Source organism: Rana temporaria, chromosome 3, assembly GCF_905171775.1.
Source record: "Rana temporaria chromosome 3, aRanTem1.1, whole genome shotgun sequence".
In the NCBI taxonomy this organism is placed as follows: domain Eukaryota; kingdom Metazoa; phylum Chordata; class Amphibia; order Anura; family Ranidae; genus Rana; species Rana temporaria.
The window spans coordinates 265,483,023-265,498,898 of NC_053491.1; positions in this window are offsets into that span (position 1 = coordinate 265,483,023).

Consider the following 15,876-nt stretch of genomic DNA (forward strand, 5'->3'; position numbering starts at 1 on the left):
GAATTTTTCACAAAAATGCAATAGGTTATAATGTAATCCTATGGAGGGGATTTAGAGTCTGTCATGTGACCTTAACATTGGAGATCTTTGTAATTAAAAATATCTTTACAAAAAGGGGAAACAAATTGGTCTCACGCCCACAAGATCTACTTTTCATACACAATTTTTATATCAAAACGTAGCTATGCTTGTCTGGTTTATGGCAATGTGACCAATTCTGCGATACGTATTTTAGTTTTAGTTATTGGAGCAACAGCCAGAAATTATGTCTCATAGACTCTCATGTGAAATTATCTAAAAAATGTTGCTGCAGAACTCACAAAGACGCTCTTTTCTAAATCGCAGACATGGCCACATTTTTAAGTTTATCTACATAAATTTCATATCGATGCGTTTACAAGGGCCGTGTATTTCAAACGGTGTAGTCGTTGTATCAATTGCATGTACGTTTGAGGATTTATTAAGCTTTGTTTGGAGGCTTAAATCATGTATTAGATCTGTGAATTAAAAGCGTTTGTAATGTTATTTCTTTCCATAAATAACTTTCCTGACCTCAGTGCAATATTCCTCCTCACTGACCTGGGGGGGAGGGGAAACCTATTGAGGGGGGAGGGGCGACCAGGAAGTCAGCATACTCTATACTTTGCAGATAGAGAAAGAAGCTGTGTGTCCTAAAGATAGTGTAGTGGTTATGGTGAATGTCTTTGGCAAGGGGCTCACCAATTAAGCTATTCAGCATTCCCACTCGCATTTTCCTCAGGAAATGCATTGTCTAGTTATATTATATTTTAATACTCCTGCTGCTGCCTCCATGCTGAGTAAAGCTTCATGACCTCTCTGGCACAGCGGATCCACCAACAGCCTCCGCTACAAGCTACCAGACCGGACTACCAGACCGGATCTAAACAGCAAGTGTAACTATAACAATGAACCTTATGTTAAACCCTGTTTTGCGGCATTTATACTGCAACCATTGGGCTGTCTGCAAGAGCTCATCTGCATTCTCTCTCTTTCTTGCTCTCCCTCTCTCTCTCTTTGTATATATATATATATTGTTGCTTTTGTTATGTTCATTTTTCAACAGTTTATTTTGTGTTCGTCGTGTCTGTGTCGTGTGCTTTAGTTTGTCCTAGGTTAATGTTAAATAAAATAATAGTATAAAATGTTTTTGCTTATTATGAAGTTAAATGTGTTGATGTTGATTTGTTTGATGTGAAGTTAGATGTGTTGAAAAACCTACAACTCTATCTCAAAAAGAAATGAAACATTTCCAAAAAATATGTTTTTTTAATACAAAAATAAATTTAAATATAGCTCTCAATGCGTTTCTGAATGCGGTGCATTTCCGCAATCTGACCCGATAGCTGCTGCTCTAGCAGAGCATTTTGTTGGGTGAGGTAGCTCATCTTCCGCTGGTTTTGCAGGATCCTCTGGTGGGTCTTTTCGATGAGTCTGTTCTGCCTCCTCATATCTCTTGATGCTTTTAGGATATAATAAAAAAACATTTGGATTTCAAATAACGTTACCAAATAAATAAATATTTTTTTTTGCTTATTAATCAATCATTATCATGTGTATACACTTGTTATGTGTCTAACACATCCCGGGAGTGCAGAATTATTAGGCAAATGAGTATTTGGACCACATCATCCTCTTTATGCATGTTGTCTTACTCCAAGCTGTATAGGCTCGAAAGCCTACTACAGATTAGGCATATTAGGTAATGTACATCTCTGTAATGAGAAGGTGTGTGGTCTAATGACATCAACACTCTATATCAGGTGTGCATAATTATTAGTCAATTTCCTTTTCTTTGGCAAAATGGGCCAAAAGAAGGATTTGACAGACTCTGAAAAGTCCAAAATAGAGAGATATCTAGCAGAGGGATGCAGCACTCTTAAAGCTGCAAAGCTTCTGAAGCGTGATCATCAAACAAAAGAAGCGTGTGGAAAAACAAAGGTGCAAAATAACTGCCCATGAACTGAGAAAAGTTAAGCGTGCAGCTGCCAAGATGCCACTTGCCACAAGATTGGCCATATTTCAGAGCTGCAACATCACTGGGGTGCCCAAAAGCACAAGGTGTGCAATACCCAGAGACATGGCCAAGGTAAGAAAGGCTGAAAGACGATGACCACTGAACAAGACACACAAGCTGCAACGTCAAGACTGTGCCAATAAATATCTCAAGAAAGATTTTTCTAAGGTTTTATGGACTGCTGAAATGAGAGTGAGTCTTGATGGGCCAGATGGAAGAGCCCGTGGCTGGATTGGTAAAGGGCAGGGAGCTCCAGTCCAACTCAGACGCCAGCAAGGTGGTGGTGGAGTACTGGTTTGGGCTGGTATCATCAAAGATGAGCTTGTGGGGCCTTTTCGGATTGAGGATGGAGTCAAGCTCAACTCCCAGTCCTACTGCCAGATTATGGAAGAGACCTTCTTCAAGCAGTGGTACAGGAAAAAGTCACCATCCTTCAAGAAAAACATGATTTTCATGCAGGACAATGCTCCATCACACGTGTCAAAGTACTCCACAGCGTGGCTGGCAAGAAAGGGTATTAAATAAAAAAAAGTAATGACATGGCCTCCTTGTTCACCTGATCTGAACCCCATTGAGAACCTGTGGTCCATCATCAAATGTGGGATTTACAAGGAGGGAAAACAGTACACCTCTCTGAACAGTGTCTGGGAGGCTGTGGTTACTGCTGCACGCAATGTTGATGGTGAACAGATCAAAACACTGACAGAATCCATGGATGTCAGGCTTTTGAGTGTCCTTGCAAAGAAAGGTGGCTATATTGGTCACTGATTTGTTTTTGTTTTGTTTTTAAATGTCAGAAATGTGTATTTGTGAATGTTGAGATGTTATATTGGTTTCACTGTTAAAAATAAATCATTGAAATGGCTATCTATTTATTTTTTGGTTAAGTTGCCTAATAATTCTGCACAGTAATAGTAGTCACCTGCACACACAGATATCCCCCGAAAATAACTAACACTAAAAACAAACTAAAAACTACTTCCAAAAAAATTCAGCTTTGATATTAATGAGTTTTTGGGGTTCATTGAGAACATGGTTGTTGTTCAATAATAAAATGAATCCTCAAAAAATACAACTTGCCTAATAATTATGCACTACCTGTATACTTCTAGCATCAATACCATATTATGGTTCTACAATCTGACAGGTGCGCTTTATATGTTGTCCATTTTTATATCTACATTTTGTTGTTGAAATGTTATTAATCATTGTGCACATATTTACCTTCCTGAATGAGGCTCACAGGACCGCTCTCTTCCTCCTGCTCTTCTGCTTGAGAAGTTGGGGTGGTGGGGGGGGGAAGCTCCTCAGCTTGCTCCTCAACAGGAGCTGGGGTTGGGGAGTGGGAGGGCCCTGGCTGCTCCTCCTCATGCATCTCCTCCTCTGCCGCATCCTCCTCCTCCTCCTCATCGGCCTGGCGCCTTCTGCGCTTGGCGCGGACAACTGGCATTGGAGCTCCTATAATAACACAATGTTCATATATTATATAAATGTTTTCTAATGACGTATGCAAATTCTGTGTACTCTTCTGTATTGTATATGAATACAAATTGATTTATATAGACAGTTAACCAATGGGACAATGTTATATTAAAGGGTCTTGTGGGCACTACAGGGGACTGAGCGTGAGCTGGGATGCAACCATGTTAAAATGAGCTGTTTTTGTCTCCTTTGTTTTGTTCAGACCATCTCATGTTAAAAAAAGGGCCTGATGGAGCACACGGGATTACTATAACAACCCCACTCCTAACACAGGAATTTAGTGGTAATCTATATATATAAAACTCAACGTGTGTGTGTGCATAAATGTATGTATGTATGTATGTATGTATGTATGTTCCAGCATCACGTACAAACGGCTAAAGATATTTATATGAAACTTGGCACACAGGTTACTTATATGTCAGCCACAAACATAGGATAGGTGGTTTAAACCTTACCCACCCCCACTTGCCATGGTCGGGGTTTTTCTTTAAAGTCCCATGCAAAGCAATGGGAAAATTATGTTCCCACATAACTTCTGTGTTCCTGTCTGCTGTCCCATGTCTTTTTTCAACAGTACTATGAATACCTTGGCTGGTGGTGATATATGTTAGCACAACATGGCATCTTGGTTAACAACATCTGACCTTACATGAATTACATATGACCTTACATAACTGTCACCAAAGGAGCTGCGGTGGCTCCACGCGATTGCCACTGCACTGACAAGTGATTCACCTCTGCAGCTAGGGGTTCGGATCCCGCTCTCGGCTACCTGTGAATTGAGTTTGGTGGTCTCAGCCCCGCCCCTGGTGGGTGTGCTATGCGAGGTTGGGTTGGGAGGACCCCCTCACACCCGCCATTGCCAACCGGGGCATGGAGAAAGGTGGCAGATTGCCTCTGGGGGAGGCCTCCCAACTCCTGCAGGCCGGCTCCTCTCTCTTTCGAGTTCACGCACAAAATACACTTTTTAAAAAAAAAACATAACTGTCAACAATAACTTACCTGGATGATATTTAGCCCGAAGACGTCTGACCTGATCCATTTGGCGCCTCTTCAGGTCAGACCACTTCTTCACAATTGCATTGTGGTCGTGTTGGCCGCCAAAGTCAGCGATTAGGGCGCTGACCACAGCCCTTTTCTCTGGCTGCCTCCGCAGCTTATCGTATCCTGTTTCCAGGAACTTCTGCAAGATGAAGAACAAAGTATATTGTAATACTTCTGTTGACAGCCTTATGGATATATGACGTAAATGTATGCTATTCAACAATTGGAAGCATTCTCGCCTTATTAATCAATGACAGGGGTAACATGAAAGATTTTATATCCTGCCATTTCGGTCGCCACCTTTTTTGCATAAATATAGCAGCCATTATCATTTGCATAATTATGAATATATTATTAACAACACAGGATACACGTATAGGGGAGATATGCGTTGCTAACTCTTTTCCCTGTCAGGAGCCTAACGCCCCGGGGGTCAGAGACGGGACCTTTTCGGAGGGCCACTGACGTATGTACCCGTCGCAGTTTTTTGTGATGTCACTCTTTAGGTGTGTGCACATTTTTCACTGCATCCGGGTGGAGTTTTTGAGTTGTGTTTTGCACGCCACAGGCTTTTCAACAGGAAAAAAACAGCTGGAGGCAGAATGGTTGCAAAACACTACGGGTTTGTTACCTAACTCTGGGTTTCAAGACCAGTCCACCTCCAGCTGTTGCAAAACTACTACTCCCATCAGCCACGGTCTGTCAGTGCATGCTAAGAATTTTACTTTTGCTGCATCTAGGGTGCCACAGTTTAGAGACCCGTGCATAAAGGCCTGAAAAATGGGGGCCTGCAGAACTTACAATACTAGAAGTGCCAGCATTCCCAGGCATGCTGGAAGTTGTAGTTCTGCAACATCTAAAGGGCAATATGTATTCGAACGTCCTTGGGCCTTGAGGACACTGAAGTCAGGACGTTCGCATACGTCCTATGTCCAAAAATTTTTTAAATTCATTATGCTAAATAACAAGGAAAAGTGCCTAAATACACATTTGCCAACCAGGGTGTCTGCAGCTGTCCAGGCATGCTGGGACTTGTAGTTTTGGAAAAGCAGGAGACACATTTTTTGTGAAATACTAATATCTGATCATATATACTAACTTTTAAACTAGACTAAAATGCAGTTGAAGATAATGAAATAACAGTGGTCGAAATACTTACACAAATCAGCAAATTTTCCTCAGATACAGTGAAATTACTTCCAACCATCTTGCTCTGCGATTGCGTTGCGATCAAAAAGTTGGAAACTGGCAAGGGTCCAGGAAATGGTCGCGTGTTGTTCGCGTGTTGATTGCGCTGCTTGGACCGAGATGGGTCCATATGGCTTCGGCTGTATGGACCACAGTAACTCTTTTCCCTGTCAGGAGCCTAACGCCCCGGGGGGTCAGAGACGGGACCTTTTCGGAGGACCACTGACGTATGCAACCGCCGCAGTTTTTTGTGATGTCAGTCTTTAGGTGTGTGCAAATTTTTCCTTGCACCGGGTGGAGTTTTTGGGTTGTGTTTTGCACGCCACAGGCTTTTCAACAGGAAAAAAACAGCTGGAGGCAGGATGGTTGCAAAACACTACGGGTTTGTTACCTAACTCTGGGTTTCAAGACCAGTCCACCTCCAGCTGTTGCAAAACTACTACTCCCATCAGCCACGGTCTGTCAGTGCATGCTAAGAATTTTACTTTTGCTGCATCTAGGGTGCCACAGTTTAGAGACCCGTGCATAAAGGCCTGAAAAACGGGGGCCTGCAGAACTTACAATACTAGAAGTGCCAGCATTCCCAGGCATGCTGGAAGTTGTAGTTCTGCAACATCTAAAGGGCAATATGTATTCGAACGTCCTTGGGCCTTGAGGACACTGAAGTCAGGACGTTCGCATACGTCCTATGTCCAAAAAAATGTTAAATTCATTATGCTAAATAACAAGGAAAAGTGCCTAAATACACATTTGCCAACCAGGGTGTCTGCAGCTGTCCAGGCATGCTGGGACTTGTAGTTTTGTAAAAGCAGGAGACACATTTTTTGTGAAATACTAATATCTGATCATATATACTAACTTTTAAACTAGACTAAAATGCAGTTGAAGATGATGAAATAACAGTGGTCAAAATACTTACACAAATCAGCAACTTTTCCTCAGACTTAGTGAAATTGCTTCCAACCATGTTGCTGTGTGATTGCGCTGCGATCATAAGTTGGAAACTGGCAAGGCTCCAGGAAATGGTCGCGTGTTGTTCGCGCAATTGCGCATGCGCGATCGAAAAATCGCAATCGCAATATGTATTTTGGTTAAAATATCATACATATTCGATTTCAGAGTGCTGCTACAGCAGTTTTCGAAATATCTGCAATCAATTTCGCATTCGCATGTTGCGATATTTCGATAAAATATCAGGAATATTCTGAGCCAATCAGAGCGCTCCTCCAGCATATCTCGAAATTGCGCAATAAATATCGCATTCGCATGTTGCGATATTTCGATAAAATATCACGAATATTCTGAGCCAATCAGAGCGCTCCTCCAGCATATCTCGAAATTCCGCAATAAATATCGCATTCGCATGTTGCGATATTTCGATAAAATATCACGAATATTCTGAGCCAATCAGAGCGCTCCTCCAGCATATCTCGAAATTCCGCAATAAATATCGCATTCGCATGTTGCGATATTTCGATAAAATATCACGAATATTCTAAGCCAATCAGAGCGCTCCTACCGCAGTTATTAAAAAATCGCAATTATTTTCGCATTCGCAATAGCGAAAAATCGCAATCAATTAATTTCGATAAAATATCACGAATATTCGAATTTAGCGAATATATCTCGAATATTCGAATATATATTCGAGATATATCGCGAAATCGAATATGGCATATTCTGCTCAACACTACTCGTGACGCGCTGTAAGCGATGGTCGGAAGGCTGTCAATCAAATAGGAATGCCCAGTCCCGCAGACCATACCCGGAAGCGGCGGAGAACATCTATCTCTAAAACGGTAAGTACTGCATTGATTTAAAAAAAACCACCCGATTGTGCTTCCCGTAATTAACCTCAATCTAATGTTAAAAATTTGTTTTTCGGGTGAACCCCCGCTTTCAATGAAAGCTTGTGTGCCTGAAGTTCAGGCTAACCGGGCCTATTTTTCAGACTTGGGGCCAGATTCCCGTACATCCTGCGGCGGTGTCGCGTAAGCTATTTACACTACGCCGCCGCAACTTACAGGAGCAAGTGCCGCATTCTCCAAGCACTTGCTCCGTAATTTGCGGCGGCGTAGTGTAAATGGCCCGGCGTATCCCCGCGTAATTCAAAGGGGGCGGCTTCTATTTAAATTAAGCGCGCCCCCGCGCCGTACGAACTGCGCATGTGCCAGCCGTAAAAGTAGCCCAGTGCGCATGCTCCATAGTATGGCGCAAATACATTGTTTTCGACGGCAACGTAATTAACGTAAAGGCCTATTCGCGACGAGTTACGCAAACAACGTAAAAACCCGACGCTGTCCCGTCGTCCATACTTAACATGGCGTGCGTAAAGTTAAACCACCTTATAGCAGGGGTAACCTTACGCTTACGGAAACAACGTAAACTATGGCGATGCGGCGTAAATACGTTCGGGAATCGGCGTATCATGCTCATTTGCATATACGCCACCTAGCGGCCAGCGTATTATTGCATTTAAGGTCCAACGGTGTAAGTGACTTACGCGAGTCGGATCTACGCCGTATCTATGCGTAACTGATTCTAAGAATCATGTCGCATAGATACCCAGGGCCAGAAACAGAGATAAGACGGCATATCTGGAGATACACCGTCGTATCTCTTAGAGAATCTGGCCCTTGGAGTTTACAAGTTAAAATCATTTTTTTTTTTTTTGCTAGAAAAATATTTTTTTTAGGCACCCTAGCCTAGAGAATAAAATGCTAATCACTCTATGTCACACCGTATTTGCGCAGCGGTCCTAAAAAGTGAAATTTTTTGGAAAAAATACACTTTGTTGAATGAAAAAATAAGACGAGTAAATTGATACCTAACATGTCACGCTTCAAAATTGCTCCCGCTCGTGTAATGGTGAAAAACGTTGACCCTTAAAAATCTCCATAGGCGACATTTAAAAATTTCGACAGGCTACCAGTTTTGAGTTACAAAGGAGGTCTAGTGCTAGCGTGATAGCTCTCACTCTAATGATCGGGGTGATACCTCACATGTGTGGTTTGAACACTGTTTTCATATGTGGCCGCGACTTACGTATGCGTGGAAAGGGGGGGATTTTTTTTTTTTTATTATTATTTATTTTACTTTTTATTTTTACACTGTCCTTTTAAAAAAATGGGTCACTTTTATTCCTATTACATTACATTATTATAGAAAAAAAGCATTAAAAATATCTCTTTAATGTGAGATCTGGGGTCAAAAAGACCTCAGATCTCACAATTACTGTACACAAAAATGCAATGAAAAAAATCATAAATAAATAAATATATATATATATTTATATTTTTACAATTTTTTTTTTCCCTTTAAGACCATTGGGCAGAAGTGATGTTTGACGTCGCTTCCACCATCCAATGGTATGGAGCTGAGAGGGGGCCATCTTTCCCTCACTTGGCTCCCAGGGAATCAATCACCCCTTCCATGAGGACCCTCCATTGGCTAGCCGTGAAGGATCGGGTTACATTCAAGACCCTCTGCCTCACTCACAAATTCACACAAGGAAACACTCCTCAGTACCTATGCGAGAAAATAAAACACTACACCCCTAGTCGCGCCCTCCGGTCAACTAACCAAAATCTCCTCCACATCCCCAATACCCGCTACAAAGGAGAACGAAGATTTGCAGTCCAAGGACTGAGGCTATGGAACGCTCTACCCACGAACATCCGCATGGAAGAAAACCATCGGGCCTTTAGGAAAAAACTTAAGACCCACCTCTTCTGAAGGATCAGGACGATACTGGATGCAAAAAATTGCCTTGAGGCGATTTAGTTCGCATTTGTAGCGCTATACAAGTTACTCACTCTCTCACTCACTCAGGAGAAAGGACCCAATTGTCTCCGCCGCTACCAACGGCTTGGTAAGCGGCGGAGATGACCGGAGCGCAGCAGGCCCTTCTCACGCCCGATAAAAGTGATCTTGCAGCGAATCAGCTGCAGAGACCACTTTTATCTGAAAGCGGACCCCCCACTGTTTAAGAGGATACCGGGGTTATGTCTGCTAGCTGCTGCCATAACAATGGTGTTCACCTAAAAAAACAGCTGACGTACAATGACGGCAGGCGGTCCACAAGTTAAAGTGAAAGTAAAGCCTTTTTTGGCACTTGTACCAGTGAATATCAGCTAAACCTGTTCAGGACAGTGATTCTCAAACTTTGTGCCATGTGAGATTTGCAGGTGTGTCGTGTGAGTTTTAAAAAAATATTTAAAATTGCTAGCGTTTTGAATAAATCAATGTTTCAAAAGTAGAAAAAAGTAACATATATAAATATACAATCTCCATCAGTCTGTCATTCATTGTTTACTTTTGTAACACAAGACTTGTGCAAGATCTCGGGAGAACATGATCGCTCTAATTATGCTATAATAATAGAGACCTTTCCATTCCAACTTTGATGCTTATAAATAAATGTAGCGCCCCCCTACTTTCAGTATGGGCACTACTCTAAAGCTAGTGGGGAATGGAAGAGTTATTTTTCTCCCATTCGCAATTTGCTAAATTGGGACTTCTGTCGCTCCAGAAATGTCCACTGGGTCAGTCTGTGCTCCAGGGATGCGGTGCCATCCCTGGCCGGCAGTTGTCACCAGAGGGGTTCTGGCAGAGCAAGTTTTCCCCAGCAGCCAATCAGAGGAGTTTTCCCACGCGGGGCATGCTGGGGGAGAGTATATCTGTGACAGATGTCATGTGCTCGCGGGGTACCGGTTCCAGGTGCGTTATCCACCTTTAGGGTGCGCGCATGCATGGACCCCGCCATCGCGGCCCACCTGGCCAAATTTTCAGGCTACACAGAACCTCACCCAGAGGTGAAAAGGGACTCCAGTGACTTACTGGGTCCCCAGTTCTATTGAGAGGATCCTAGGCTGGGTGCCGTTCGATTGGGGGGTCGGCTTGAGGAGAACCCGGAGGCAGGTTGTCCAACAGGGCTTGAACGAACCAATTGGGGATCTGGTGACTGGAATGCTGATAGGTAAGCTTTGCTGTCATCCGGTGACCTATGCTAAAACTTACTGGGAGGATTCGCTCCAATCATCCATCTAGCTCGCTTAAAGCGGTGGTTCCCCCTTAAAAACAACTTTTTTTTATTCCACTGCCCCCCCACATTCCATCACGATTAAGGCTCTTATTATTTTTTTCCTGCTGTACATACCTTAGTACAGCATATTCACCCGTGCATCCGGGTTGCGAGTCCCGCGGGAGTGGGCGTTCCTCACATGCTGTTGATTGACGTTTTGCCCAAAAACGAGCTCTCCCCCCGTCGCGTAAGCCGCGTCACGATTGGCGAAAGGAGCCGAATGGCGATACGCATGCGCAGTATAGCGCCGACTCGCCGTTCGGCTCCTTTCGCCAACTGTGACGCGGCTTACGCCACAGGGGGAGCTCGTTTTTGGGCAAAACGTCAATCAACAGCATGTGAGGAACGCCCACTCCCGCGGGACTCGCAACCCGGATGCACGGGTGAATATGCTGTACTAAGGTATGTACAGCAGGAAAAAAATAACAAGAGTCGTAATCGTGATGGAATGTGGGGGGGCAGTGGAATAAAAAAAAGTTGTTTTTAAGGGGGAACCACCGCTTTAAAGTAATAGGCCTGTGGCAGAGGCCCTAGAGCCAGGCCTGTGAGAGAGATCTGTTCCTCCCAGCAAATCTAAAGTGACACCTCGGCTGCCAGGCTTATAATAGGGGTCTGTCCGGGGGCACTTCACCCACTCTGGCTAGAGTGGCGACGAACCACAATCTGATACTACTGAAAGCAGGACTGCTCGGTTCATATCCAGGCCTGACCCTGCAAGGTTTCTCCCTTTTTCTTCATCAACCTTTTCTTTCCCATTTGATGTTGATGTTGGCCTGGAAATAAAGCATTGGAAAACCTTTATTCACTGTCTGGACATTCGCTCACTGCTCTGTTTCTCCAACTGCACCCCTAGACTGCATCAAGGTAACTTAAAATGCCGATCCCAAAAACAAATCAGCGGCTCCTTTGGGGGTAGCGCTACATAAAGTTTGTTCATTGTTTGGTGATGAAGAATTACTTAACCATGTCTGGAACTCTGAAAGAGAAACTGAAAGAGAAACTGTTAAATGAAAAAGCAAGGACACAAGCGAAAGTACAAAGATTACAATAGCTTCAATCTGATTGGCTCTTGAAAGCAGGCACATCCTTCACATTAAATTTAAAATGTAATATACAGTATATGTAAAAATAAATAAGTTATTCACTACAAAAATTGTTAAATCTTTTAAGGTGTGCCATGAATTTTTTTAGATCTTTTTGATACATTGCAAGACAAAAAGGTTTGAGAACCGCTGGTTTAGGAGATGTTCACACTGCATGAAGCTGGTGATGTCATCAGCGCATGCGCTCCGAAGGCATGGCATACCCGTGTAAGAGTCGTCAGATTCCTACATCTGGAATGAGAGGTGTGTGAAGAGAGCAGCGGCCGCTCATTGTACACAATATATAGTCCATACACATACATTGTGGTTCAGTCTGGATCTACCTGAAAAGCTGACAGACATATCTGGACTGGCCACTTTAGAAAGCATTAGTAAACCTGTATTGTCCTGCTGGATAAAAGAGGTGACTGGAGCTTTTATTACAGCTCTGCTATCCCTCAACATTAATCCCAACCAGGGCTTTTTTTCTGGGGGAACATGGGGGAACTCAGTTCCACCACCTCTGGCTCAGACCCTTTGGTACCTGCTCACCACAATCACTTGTAAACACAGAAGTCTGGTTTCTGTGTTTACAAGTGACAGCTTTGTAACCCCCTGAACTCTGCACTCTGTATGTAATGCAATTCTGGTATTTAATGCCCCTTTAAGATCCTTCTACTGTTTGTGAAAATCTGAACGGGTTGTGGTTGAGTTCCTGCACCTATTTGCTGAGAAAAAAAGCTCTGATCCCAACACTTCCTGGTGTAATGACCCCTGGGTGTGAGGCTGCTGAGGAGGATCCAGGGGTCGAACAAGTGGAGGATACCGTAACCTAGCAACTCTCCATGTGGGCATTCGGAGGTTGGCCTCGCCCACATGACGTCAGGTAGAAGAACAGCGGGACTCGGGATAGGAGGCTGAGCGGCTCCAGTCACACAATATGGCATCCTCTGCATCCCTATGGAGGAGCTTTCTGCATGCTGGTGTCTGCCACCGTCTAGGTGGTGCTGTGCATTGGGAAATGTAGCTTTCCTTTCTGCCTTTGAAAGAGTTAGGGCCCATTCACACCTGAGCCTTTTCAGCTCGTAAAACGTAAAATGCTTATCTCAAAAGTTCCAAAACGCCCAACAAGCAAAATACCATTCATTTAAATGGCTCCTGGTTCACATCTGAGCGTTCTGTCACCTGAAGCAATACGCCTAAAGCTCAAAAAAGTACATGAGCTTCTTTCTGGGCAGATTACAGGTGTTTTTCTACTTTTTACATTGGTGACCCTTTGATCTGTACGAAATCGCAGCAAAAATCGTGCGACTTTCTACCTGAAATGATACACTCAGATGTGAATGCAGCCTAATGCCCTGTACACACGATCGGAATTTCCGATGGGATAAAATCCGATGGAATTTTCCGTTGGAACTCCGTTCAAGCTGTCTTGCATACACACCGTCCGACCAAATTCTAACTGTCCAAAACGCAGTGACGTAAAAAAAACACTATGACGAGCCGAAAAAAATTTGGTTCAATGCTTCTGAGCATGCGTCGACTTGATTCTGAGCATGCATGTTTTTTTCTCTGTCGGAGTTCCACACAGACAATTGGAATTTTTCCATCAGAAAAAAATAAAACATGTTCTATTTCTAAACTCCGACGAAAAAAAGTCTAATGAGGCCCACACACGGTCGAATATCCGATGAAAAAATTCCATCTGACTTTTTTCATCGGAAATTCGATTGTGTGTACAAGGCATAAGGCTTCTTTCACACGGGCAACTGCCGCTGTAAAAAGCGTGTTTTGTTCTTTTCAAATTCCAAGACTCCAGGCACAGCGATCACTTGCAGTTGTACATTGCGATTAGCAGCGTTTACGTGCGTTTACATGCGTTTACATGCAGCTGCATTTAGCTGCCGTGGAACATTCTTGCCATTTCTGATGTGCTTCCTGTTTTTCTTTCCCCGTTGCCGCTGATATCTGCACGAGAAATAGAACACTGCGATTACCTGCAGTTATGTGCAGATAGCTGCGCTAAATTGGTCATGGATGCAGTAAATTTTTTTCGAACTGCACAAAACCCCATTTAACAAAACCGTTGCTAAATGCAGTTTGTGCATAGGAAAGCATTGTGTGAGTTTAGATGCGGTAGATAACTTGATCTATCCGCATCTAAAAGCTGAATTCTAAGGCCCCTTTCACACTACTGTGACTTTGAACATAGTGTAGAGCAATTCTGTGACAAACGCATGTAATGTGGGCAGTGCAATATATACAGTAGCTGGGGCTTTTTTGCGGGAACTGAGTGTGGCAGGGACACAGGGGGCCCCATGATCTCCTATTGCCCCAGGGCCCCATGAGTTGTCAGTTTGCCCCTGGAGTGCATATCACTATTTGCTCTCCACTGGACGAAATAGTAATACACAGAGTGATAGGTTCAGGAGCATGTAATGCACAGAACACAGGGGCCAGAAGTGAGTAATGCACAGAGCGCTGCGACCAGGACATTGTAACAGGCAGAATGCATAGGTCAGCAGTGAGCAACACCAGAGCACTGGGGCCAGGAGTGTATAATGCACAGAATGCAGGGGTTAGGAGTGCGTTATGCACAGATGGCAAGTGACAGAAGTGCATAACGCAGAGAATGCAGGGGTTAGGAGTGTTTAACGCACAGAGTGTGGCATTCAGGGGTGCATAGCGCACAGAATGCAGGGGTTAGAAGTGTGTAACGCACAGAATGCAGGGGTCAGGAGTGGGTAACGCACAGAATGCAGGGGTCAGGAGTGGGTAACGCACAGAATGCAGGGGTCAGGAGTGGGTAACGCACAGAATGCAGGGGTCAGGAGTGGGTAATGCACAGAATGCAGGGGTCAGGAGTGGGTAATGCACAGAATGCAGGCATCAGGAGTGGGTACCGCACAGAATGTAGAGGTCAGGAGTGGGTAATGCACAGAATGCAGGAGTCAGGAGTGGGTAACGCACAGAATGCAGGGGTCAGGAGTGGGTAATGCACAGAATGCAGGGGTCAGGAGTGGGTAATGCACAGAATGCAGGCATCAGGAGTGGGTACCGCACAGAATGTAGGGGTCAGGAGTGGGTAATGCACAGAATGCAGGAGTCAGGAGTGGGTAACGCACAGAATGCAGGGGTCAGGAGTGGGTAATGCACAGAATGCAGGGGTCAGGAGTGGGTAATGCACAGAATGCAGGCATCAGGAGTGGGTACCGCACAGAATGTAGGGGTCAGGAGTGGGTAATGCACAGAATGCAGGAGTCAGGAGTGGGTAACGCACAGAATGCAGGGGTCAAGAGGGGGTAACACAGAATGCAGGGGTCAAGAGGGGTAACGCACAGAATGCAGGGGTCAGGAGTGGGTAACGCACAGAATGCAGGGGTCAAGAGGGGGTAACGCACAGAATGCAGGGTCAGGAGCGGGTAACACATAGAATGCAGGGGTCAGAAGTGTGTAATGCACTGAATACAGGGAACAGGAGTGCATTATGCACAGCTTATAGAGGTCTGGAGAGTGTATTGCAAATCCGTAGATCAGCCTTTCTCAACCTTTTCAACACAAAGGAACCCTTAAAATAACTTTCCAGTCTTAATGAACCCCTGCTAAAAATGACTATATCCACAGCTCATGGTACATTAGTGTGCTGGTCGTTGGGAAGAATGCTCCTTACACTTGTGGTCACTGGGAAGAATTACCCCATTATAGATAGCTAAAAAGATTATTGGTGTCAGTGGGAACTTATCTGGGAGGCAGAGATTGCTTATTGCTCAATGAACCCCTTGTAACCTCTGGAGGAACCCTATTTGAGAAACTCTGCTGTAGATAGTACAACAAAAATGTACCTCCATCCCCAAGCCAAAATCCCCTTAGTATAGTAGATCCCCCCGCAGTACAGCACCACCCCCTCTGTACAGATCGGACCTAATACAGTTTCCCCCCAGTACAGATCCCCCCTCCCC